At 42.0% G+C, this 10420-nt stretch overlaps 1 long non-coding RNA gene across 1 annotated transcript; it reads left to right on the top strand.

The window, feature by feature from the left end:
* Positions 1-753: 753 nt before the first annotated feature.
* LOC125481466 lies at positions 754-9851 on the top strand. Its single transcript, XR_007261349.1, has 3 exons — positions 754-900; positions 8584-8634; positions 9667-9851. It is a non-coding gene; the product is annotated as an uncharacterized LOC125481466 (long non-coding RNA).
* The last annotated feature ends 569 nt before the right edge of the window (positions 9852-10420 follow it).

A 10420-nucleotide genomic window follows, 5' to 3' on the forward strand; every position in this document is an offset into this window, starting at 1 on the left:
TTCAGTCATTGTCACAAGAGAGATTATGTTAAATTACTGTTTCTGCTGTTTAATTTTGAGGTGTTCACTCAATGAAAATATCTATTTAATAAAGGCCAGGAAAGAGAGTGCCCTCCTTATTGTCACAATTTCTGTGGTGACCTTTAGTGATTAGATCATCTCTAGTCGTAGGTTGTTCAGGGTTTCTTTTAGCCCCATCCACCTTCAGTTTCTGATGAATTCATGGTTAGATTACATATTGTAGCTTCCCAAAGTCTGAATGTATGGATTTGTGTGCCAAAGCGGTAATCCGTTGTAAGCTGCTTAAAAAGCAAAGGAGGGATATAGCTACACAGCCAACAAATGCCAGGCTGCAGTTGTACAAAAACACATTCTCCTTCCTTACCTCCTGGTGTAAAAATGATAAACTAAAGGTTGTGAGCAGGAGGCATAGTGATGCATATCACCTTGACCCTGTGTCTCCATTTGTGATATTCTTAGTCAAGTCTGCACATATTTGTGTACAGGGTTAGAGAAGAGAGTCCTGATAAAAGAAATCTGTCATCAGCATTTTTGATGCAGATGTGCAATTTTGATTTAACAAGTGAGAGCATAGTTGTCTGTGCTGCCCAGCCCTGGGTCTCAGTGGGATCCAGCACCTCTGTGTGTGTGTGTGGCTATTACACAGTGTCCTCTCACCATGCTGTGGTTGTGTTACCTGTTCCTCTCATACCTCTCCCTTTACCTTTCCTTCACTTTTCTCTGCAGCTTGCTCACTACCGACAACAAAAGGCAAAATGTGACTCCTCAGATTCGACAAAAAAGAAGAAGAAGAGGAAGAGCCAGGCTATCCACCAGGATGATGTTCTGTCAGAAGAGCACTCATTAGTTGAACAGGATGAAGCTTTCGTCCAACATGAGGTAAAACAGCCCACAAGTTTCATGTAATGATGCAAAGGATTAAGCCAGTTTCAAAATAAATCCTATCATTTGAAAATGTTGACACTAAATAGTCCTAAGCTATGCTACATTATACAGAAATTACAATAGCAAAAGTATGGCGTATTACATAATGTCATGTATGATGATACTAGAGTAGGTGATGTTAATATCTAGTGAATGCATATTTAGTATTATAAGCTGCTTCAGTTTTCAAAATTGCCATAACTCAAGATGTGCTGCAAAAAGTGCTGAGTTGAAGAGGTTTCCAAAGCACTCAGTAAAAGTTGCTAATTAAAATGTTTCTTATGTCCTACCATGTGTTTGAGCACTGATTCTACAACTAACATTTTTCACTGTCAGGTGCACCTGACGAAGAGGCTGCACTCGGAAAACTTGTGTGATTTCAAATAAACCTGTTGGACTATAACCTGGTGTCGTGTGACATCTGACTTTGTACATCCCAGCCCAACACCAGCACTTCCATATCATTCAAAACTGTAAACTGAAGTAAAATTATTGAACTGTATTTTAAAGCTTTTGCTTTATTTCCAGTTAATTGACTTAGTGGTTCTGTTTTACTGTTTCTCATTAACTGAGACCCTCCAGAATAAGGATGTTCCTCACTGTTTGACCTAGTAATATTTAGGAAAAAGAATTTTTTAAATTGATGCGACTCTTGGAGAAGTGCATATGAAGAATTCCTCTAATTCTGTTCAGTGTTTATAGGTAATTTATACTTTTGTCCATACACTTGATTTGCTGTACCTTACAGTAACTTAGAATGCAGTACGAGAAGAGCAGTGTTTTCCGATTGTCTCCACAGCTATAAAGACGTAATTTACTGGCTGCATTATGTCAGTTGTTTAGCTGTGGGGAAGTGAAACATAAATCATCTTACTTCCAGTCATTTGCCTTCTAACGTGAAGTCCATGCTTGGACATGCTATGGAAGAACTGTGAAGGAAGAAAATTCTTGTGCTCAAAATTTTTAGTTTCCAGAATGATTTTACAAAATCCACCCTCTTTTAAAATAGTAGTTTTAAAAAAGTTGATCCAAATTGGATTTCTGCATAAATCCATAAAGTCATGACAGATCTGATTACTCTACATTCCTGCCTACCTCCGATAACTTACATCCCCTTGTTCATCAAGAATCTGTCAGCTGTCTTAAAAATATTGAAGGCTAGGATGGGGGATTTCAAGACTGCGGGCATATTTTTAAAGTGAGAGGACAGAGATTTGAAGAAGACACGAGGGGCAATTTTTTTTACACAGAGGGTGGTTTGCATGTAGAATGAACTTCCTGAGGAAGTAGTGGACGCGGGCACAGTTACAGTGTTTAAAAGACACTTAAATAAGCACGTGAATAGGGAAGTTTTGGAGGGATTTGGGGCAGGACGAGGTAGGTGGGACTAGTTTAGTTTGGGATTATGTTCGGTATGGAGTGCTTGGACGGAAGGGTCTGTTTCCGTGCTGTACAACTCTATGACTCTGCTTCCACTGACTTGCAGGAAGAGAATTCCAAAAGAAACTGAACTAGCGAAATGTGACTAGTTCAATTTAGGAAATCCTGGTCGGCCTGGACTAGTTGGGCTGAAAGGCCTGTTTCCATGCTGTGTACCTCTGTGACTTGTGACTGTCAGAAGAACACTACCTTTTTCTCTGTCTTCAATTGGCAACCCCTTAGTTGTAACTGGTGACCACTAGCTCTAGATTGTCACCACTTTCTCAAGCCCAAATAGGAACATGCAATAAATGGTGGCCCTGCTAGTGACACCCATGCCCCACAAATGTAGATTCTCCCACAAAAGGAAATATCTTTTCCAAATGCATTCATTAGCGCATCTAAAATGTGACAGCCCAATAGAGGCACAGAGATCTACAGCATTGAAAGGGGCTCTTCAGCCCATCACACTAGTCAAAAACAACCATCTAACTATTCTAATTCCATGTTCAAGCACTTGGCCTGTACTATTGTATATTGTCGCATCGCAAATGCACATCTAAAAACTTGTTAAATCTGATGAATGGTTTCTGCCTCTCCCACCCTTTATAGGCATTGATTTCCACCACGCTCTTGAGTGAAAAGGTTTTGCCTCACATCTCTTCTGAATTTCTGCCCCTTACTTTAAATCTTTGCCCCCTAGTCATTTGATCCCTGCATCAAAAGGAAAAGTTTCATCCTGCCTATGCTATCTATGTCCCTCAAGTTGATTACGTCCCCTTTCAATCTTCTCTGCTCTGTGGAAAATAACCTTAGTCTCTCCAGTCTCTTTTCATAACCGAACTCTCCAGCCCAGACAACATCCTGGTAAATCACCTCTGCATCCTCTCCAGTGTCATGTGGCTGACTATTCCTAATTTATATGTTTGTATTTATTGGTGTGCGCAAATTGTATGTATATATTCGTATGTACAACTTGTAAACTAACATTCAGAATTAACATCTGACAAATATTAGTTAACAATATGCATGCTGGAACATCCTACAGAGCGCATCAAATGACAGATGTGGTCAAGATAGATTTCAGTTATTTCTCAGGAACATATCCAGATGGTGGATCACCAATTCTTGTTAGGGAAAGCGATGGCCTAGTGGTATTATCACTAGACTATAATCCAGAAACTCGGCTAATGTTCTGGGGATCTGGGTTCAAATCCAGCCATGGCAGATGGTGGAATTTGAATTCAATAAAAAAACTTCTTAAAAATTTGGAATTAAGAATCTATTGACAATCATGAAATCATTTGTCGTACTCTGGCTGGGAGATTTCAATATCAGCAATACAGATCGAGCTGGTCGGGTCCTAAAAGACATAGCTGCTAGACTGGGTCTGCAGCAGGTGGTGAGGGAACCAACGAGGGGTAAAAACCCATCTGGTTCACTAATGTCCTTCAGAGCAAGAAATTGGCCATCCTCACATGGTCTGGCCTACATGTGACCCCAGACCCACTGCAATGTGGCTCACTTTTAATTACCCTCTAAAATGGCCTCGTAAGCCATTCACTTGTACTAACTGCTACAAAGACTTAAAGAAGAAATGAAGCTGGACAAATCACCTGACATTGACCTAGGCACTGGAAAAGACAATAGCAGAAACAGCCCTGTTGACCCTGCAAAGTTCTTACTACCATCTGGGGGCTAGTGCTAAAATTGGGAGAGCTGTATTACAGACTTGTCAAACAACAGCCTGACATAGTCATGCTCACGGAATCTTACCTTACGGACAATGTCCCAGACACCACATCACCATCCCTGGATATGTCCTGTCCCACCAGCAGGACAGACTGGGCAGCGGTGGTGGCACAGTGGTATACATTCGGGAGAGGGTTGCCTGGGAGTTCTCAACATTGACCCCATGAAGTCTTGTGGCATCAGGTTAACCATGGGCAGGGAAACTTCCTGCTGATTGCCGAAAACTGTTCTCCCTCAGCTGATGATTCAGTACTGCTCCATGTTGAACAACACCTGGAGGAAGCACTGAGGATGGCAAGGCACAAAATGTACTCTGGGTGGAAGATTTCAATGTTAACAATACAGATTGAGCTGGTCGAGTCCTAAAGGACATAGCTGCTAGACTGTGTCTGCAGCAGGTGGTGAGGGAAGCAACAAGAGGGACAAATATACTTGACCTCATCCTTACTAGTGTGCCAGCTGCAGATGCATCTGTTCAGGACAGCATTGGTAAGAGCAACCACCACCCAGTCCTTGTGGAGACAAAGTCTGCCTTGATATTGAGAATAACTTCCACCATGTTGTGTGGCACTATCACCATGCTAAGTGGAACAGATTTCAAACAGATCTAGCAAATGAAGAATGGGCATCCATAAGGCACTGTGGGCCATCAAAAGCAGCAGAATCTGTAAACTCATGGTCTGCCATATCTGCCACTCAACCATTACCATCAAGCCAGAGGATCAACCCTGGTTTCCTGGAGAGTGCAGGGGGACATGACAGGACCAGCACCAGGCATACCTGAAGATGAGGTGTCAACCTGGTGAAGCCACCAAACAGGGCTACTTCCATGCCAAACAACTTAAGCAGCAAATGATAGTGCTAAGCGTTCACACAATTAACGGATCAGATCTAAGCTGTGCAGTCTTGCCACTTCCAGTTATGAATGGTAGTGGACAATTAAACAGTTCATTTGAGGAGGAGGCTCCACAAATATCCCCATCCTCAATGATGGAAGAGCCCAGTATATCAGTGCAAAAGATAAGGTTGAAGCTTTCGTGGTAATCTTCAGTGTCGAGTGGATGATCTGTCTCTGCCTCTTCTAGTGTTCCCCAGCATTACAGATACCAGTCTTCAATTCGATTCACTCCATGTGACATCAAGAAATGGTTGGAGACACTGGATACTGCAAAGGCTATGGGCCCTGACAACATTCTGGTAATAGTATCGAAGACTTGTGCTTCAAAGATTGCCGTTCCCAGAACCAAGCTGTTCCAGTACAGCGACAATACTAGGATATACTCGACAACATGGAAAATTGCCTAGGTATGTCCTGTACGTAAAAAGCAGGACAAATCCAACCCGGCCGATTACCACCCCATCAATCTACTCTCGATCATCAGTAAAGTGATGGAAGATGGTTATCAACAGTGCTGTCAAGCAGCACCTGCTCAGCAATAACCTGCTCAGTGACACCCAGTTTGGGTTCTGCCAGGGCTACTCAACTCCTGACCTCATTACAGCCTTGGTTCAAACATGGACAAAAGAGCTGAATTCCAGAGGTGAGATGAGTGTGACAGCCCTTGACATCAAGGCTGCATTCGACCGAGTGTGGCATCAAAGAGCCCTAGCAAAATTGGAATCCATTGGTATTGGGGACAAACTCTCCGATAGTTCGAGTCATACCTGATGCATAGGTAGATGGTTGTGGCTGTGAAGGTCCGTCATTTCAGCTGCAGGACATCTTTGCAGGCATTTCTCAGGGTAGTGTCCTAGGCCCAACTATCTTCAGCTCCTTCATCAATGACCTTCCCTCCATCACAAGGTCAGAAGTGGGGATGTTCGCCGATGACTGCACAATGTTTAGCACCATTTGCAACTCCTCGGATACTGAAGCAGTCTATGTTTGAATGCAACAAGATCTGGACAACATATAGGCTTGGGCTGACAAGTGGCAAGTAATGTCCATGCCATACAAATGCCAGGCTATGACCATCATGAATAAGAGATAATCTAACCACTGCCTTGAAATTCAATGGTGTTACCATCAATGAATCCCCCACTATTAACATCCTGATATTATCATTGACCAGAAACTCAACTGGATGAATCACATAAACACAGTGGCTACAAGGACAGGCCAGAGTCTAGGAATACTGCAGCGAGTAACTCATCTGACTCCCCAAAGCCTGTCCATCATCTACAAGGCACAAGTCAGGAATGTGATGAAATGCTCCCGTAGGTGAGTGCAGCCCCAATAACACTCAAGAAGCTTGACAACATCCAGGACAAAGCAGCCCGCTTGATTGGCACTACATCCACACCCTTCACCACCGATGCTGAGTTGCACCAGTGTGTACTATCTACAAGATGCATTGCAGAAATTCACCCAGCATCCTCAGACAGCACCTTCCAAACCCACGACCACTTCCATCTAGAAGGACAAGGGCAGCAGATACATGGGAGCACCACCACTTTCAAGTTCCCCTCCAAGCTATTCTCACCATCCTGACTTGGAAATATATTGCCATTCCTTCGCTGTTTCTGGGTCAAAATCCTGGAATTCCCTCCCTAATGACATTGTGGGTTAACCCACGCAGGTGGATTGCAGCGGTTCAAGAATGCAGCTCATCACCACCTTCTGAAAGGCAACTAGGGATGGGCAATATATTCTGGTCAGCCAGTGATGCCCATGTCCCGTAAAAATGAGTAAATCTATAAATCATGTCTTACCAACTTGATAGAATTCTTTGAGGAAGTGACAAAGTTGATAGATGAGGGAAGGGCGAGAGATGTCATGTACATGGACTTCAGTAAGGTGTTTGATAAGGTTCCCCATGGTAGGCTGATGGAAAAAGTGAAGTCGCATGGGCTCCAGGGTGCACTAGCTAGATGGATAGAGAACTGGCTGGGCAACAGGAGATAGAGAGTTGTAGTGGAAGGGAGTTTCTCAAAATGGAGAACTGTGACCAGTGGTGTTCCACAGGGATCCATGCTGGGACCACTGTTGTTTGTGATATACATAAATGATCTGGAGGAAGGTATAGATGGTCTGATTAGCAAGTTTGCAGATGACACTAAGATTGGTGGAGTAGCAGATAGTGAAGGGGACTGTTGGAGAATACAGCAGAATATAGATAGATTGGAGAGTTGGGCGGAGAAATGGCAAATGCGAGGTGATGCATTTTGGAAGATCCAATTCAAGAGTGAACTATACGGTAAATGGAAAAGCCCTGGGGAAAATTGATGCACAGAGAGATCTGGGTGTTCAGGTCCATTGTACCCTGAAGATGGCAACGCAAGTCGACAGTGGTCAAGAAGGCATACGGCATGCTTTCATTCATCGGACGGGGTATTGAGTGCAAGAGTTGGCAGGTCATGTTACAGTTGTATAGGACTTTGGTTCGACCACATTTGGAATACTGCGTACAGTTCTGGTCGCCACATTACCAAAAGGATGTGGATGCTTTGGAGAGGGTGCAGAGGAGGTTCACCAGGATGTTGCCTGGTACGGAGGGTGCTAGCTATGAAGAGAGGTTGAGTAGATTAGGATTATTTACATTAGAAAGACGGAGGTTGAGGGGGGACCTGATTGAGGTCTACAAAATCATGAGAGGTATAGACAGGGTGGATAGCAAGAAGTTTTTTCCCCCAGAGTGGGGGACTCAATTACTCGGGGTCACCATTTCAAGGTGAGAGGGGGAAATGTTTAAAGGAGATATGTGTGGAAAGTTCTTTACGCAGAGGGTGGTGGGTGCACGTTGCCAGTGGAGGTGGTAGAGGTGGGCACAATAGTGTCATTTAAGATGTATCTAGACAGATACATGAATGGGCAGGGAGCAGAGGGATACAGATCCTTGGAAAATAGGCGACAGTTTTAGATAGAGGATCTGGATCGGCGCAGGCTTGGAGGGCCGAAGGGCCTGTTCCTGTGCTGTAATTTTCTTTGTTCTTTTGTATAAAAAATACCTTGTATCCTTTACAATGTATTCTGCTCGGAACTGAATTTCTATCACCAAATGTCTATATTATCACTTTTTACTTGTTGCACTTGAGCAGTGTCATTTCCACATTATATGGTCGCCAAATCTGTCGTCTTTTACACAGGGCTGGTGACTCACACTGAAATTATAGTTGTTGAGTTATCTTTGTCCTAGAGTACCTAATCACAAAGTGGTGAGTGAATGAATGTTGACAGTAGCTAAAGTCAGATTTTGGCAAATTGTTGATGTCATCCATGTGAAAACCTTTCATTTGAATAGCTTTCTGACTCACAATTCAAAGCTTAAACAAATTATTTAACAAGGCCAGAGAGATGAAAAATGTCAAGTTTTTAGTTTCCTGTTGAGTGTCAAAACTGTTGTGAAGGTTGATTTGATATTGTGAGATTTACATTTTCTAAATAGTGAAGAGATACCGAATTCTCAATTGTTTACTGTGATTTTCCTGCATTTCAACTTTTTATGTGTTCTACCTTTGCTTTCCCAGGCTGATGGTGAACTGTCAAACACAAGTACAGCAGAGGAGCACGCAGTTGTGGTGAGATTTTGTTCGAAGTCCCAGACTTTTCTGCCTGAAGTATGCCAGTTTTTAATGCTGTTTGGCTTTAAGCTTTTAGAATTTAGTTTTGTGTATTGGAGTCTTTGACACTCAGTCCACATTTTTCCTGTGACACTGCTTTACACTTGTCTCTTAAAGTTGCACACTGCAAATAGTAACTGCTTTGAGATATTCCAACATAAAAATACAAGACCAAAAACAGAAGTTGCTGGAAAAGCTCAGCAGGTCTGGCAGCATCTGTGAAGAAAAAAATCAGAGTTAACGTTTCGGGTCCGGTGACCCTTCCTCAGAAGGGTCTGCTTTCAGTTGTTATAAAAATACAAGTTATTTTTGCATGTAGTATTTTGCTGTAAAATTTCTTTTTTTTGATGTTTAGATTGCGTTCTGTGCCTGCTTATGCCTAAAGAGAAATTTATAAGAGTAATCATGTGCCAAAATTATGCAGAATGCCTGATAAATGTTTTGCTTTCTTGCACTTTCTTTCATTCATTTTCGTGGGAATTCACACATTAGCAATACTGCTTTCTGTATGTTGTGTTTCATGTTCCATTGGCATTTTACCTCCATTCCACAATTTTCTGTCCTTTTGTCTTTGAAGGTTAGATTACGGTTTACTCGTTATTTCATCAAATGACTGTTCTTTATGCATAAGTCCAAATGTTGCCATATTGGAGGAAAAAGATCAACTTGATGAAGACATCTACGAGTTCGCAATTTCTAAAGTGTATGACTGATAGCAGTAGCCTGACCATCACCTTATCAGATCATTTGTAATTTAAGCAATCATCTGACCTGCTCAATCTAGATAATATTATAATTGCACTCTAAATCAGTTATTTTCTTTGCCCATTTGTGTTTTGTTAGACTTGTGGATACGTTTTAGAAGCAATGCAATTACTATAGTGTGTCAGATGTGTATTTGTATCTAAACCCTTTTTATTTCCACAGTTGTATATGTGATTATGTTATATTATTCAAAATCAAACTTTCAAATCAAATGATGTCTTGTAGGAGAAAGAAGTGAAAAATGGTATCGACCATAATCATTCAGAGCTCCATGTCTGCCGGTTAAGAATAATTGAGCTTGAAGAGCAGTTGCGAGGCAAAGAAACAGCTTTGGAACATTTCATCATTGAACTGGAGGATCTGCAGGAGCAACTGTCTAGCCACCAGGACAGTGAGCAAATGCAACAGGTACAGATTTAAAGTACTTCCAACGGTTAGAGCAATTCAAGCTTTGGATTAAAGCATTTTCTGCTATTTTAAATTCTGTGCTGCAACTGAAGTGAACTTCATTTCTATATTCTGATCACTTACTATGCATCAAATAGTCTCATCATCGTTCTCTTTGGTATATCCTGGCACCGAACCACATTAATCATTTTGTAGGTTTTTGCCAAAGAATTTAGCTCTTACTCAAAACTCTGGGTGCAAAACTAAATTTTTGGCTCGCTAAGAAAAATATCTTTTCAAATGTTTTAAATATCAGTAGCTCGCTGGTATTTTTAGGTGCTGACTTATGGCAGTTCATGGTTTGTGAACTATGGTAGCCCTCTGTAAACTTTGCTCAAGTAGACTTTTGAGTGTCGGTAGTCTCTTTGCCTGTGGAGGCCTTTACATCTAACTCTATCCTCACATGATATTTTGTATTCATGCATTTTTTCACTGGATGATGATCAGGAGTCTGTTCTTCTGTCCCTCCAGCCTGACCGTGTCAGGCTCAATGATGCAGCCCCAACACACCGAATCTGACCTGTTACCAGCT

Source organism: Rhincodon typus, unplaced genomic scaffold (assembly GCF_021869965.1).
Source record: "Rhincodon typus isolate 14 unplaced genomic scaffold, sRhiTyp1.1 hic_rhity00002262, whole genome shotgun sequence".
Taxonomy (NCBI): domain Eukaryota; kingdom Metazoa; phylum Chordata; class Chondrichthyes; order Orectolobiformes; family Rhincodontidae; genus Rhincodon; species Rhincodon typus.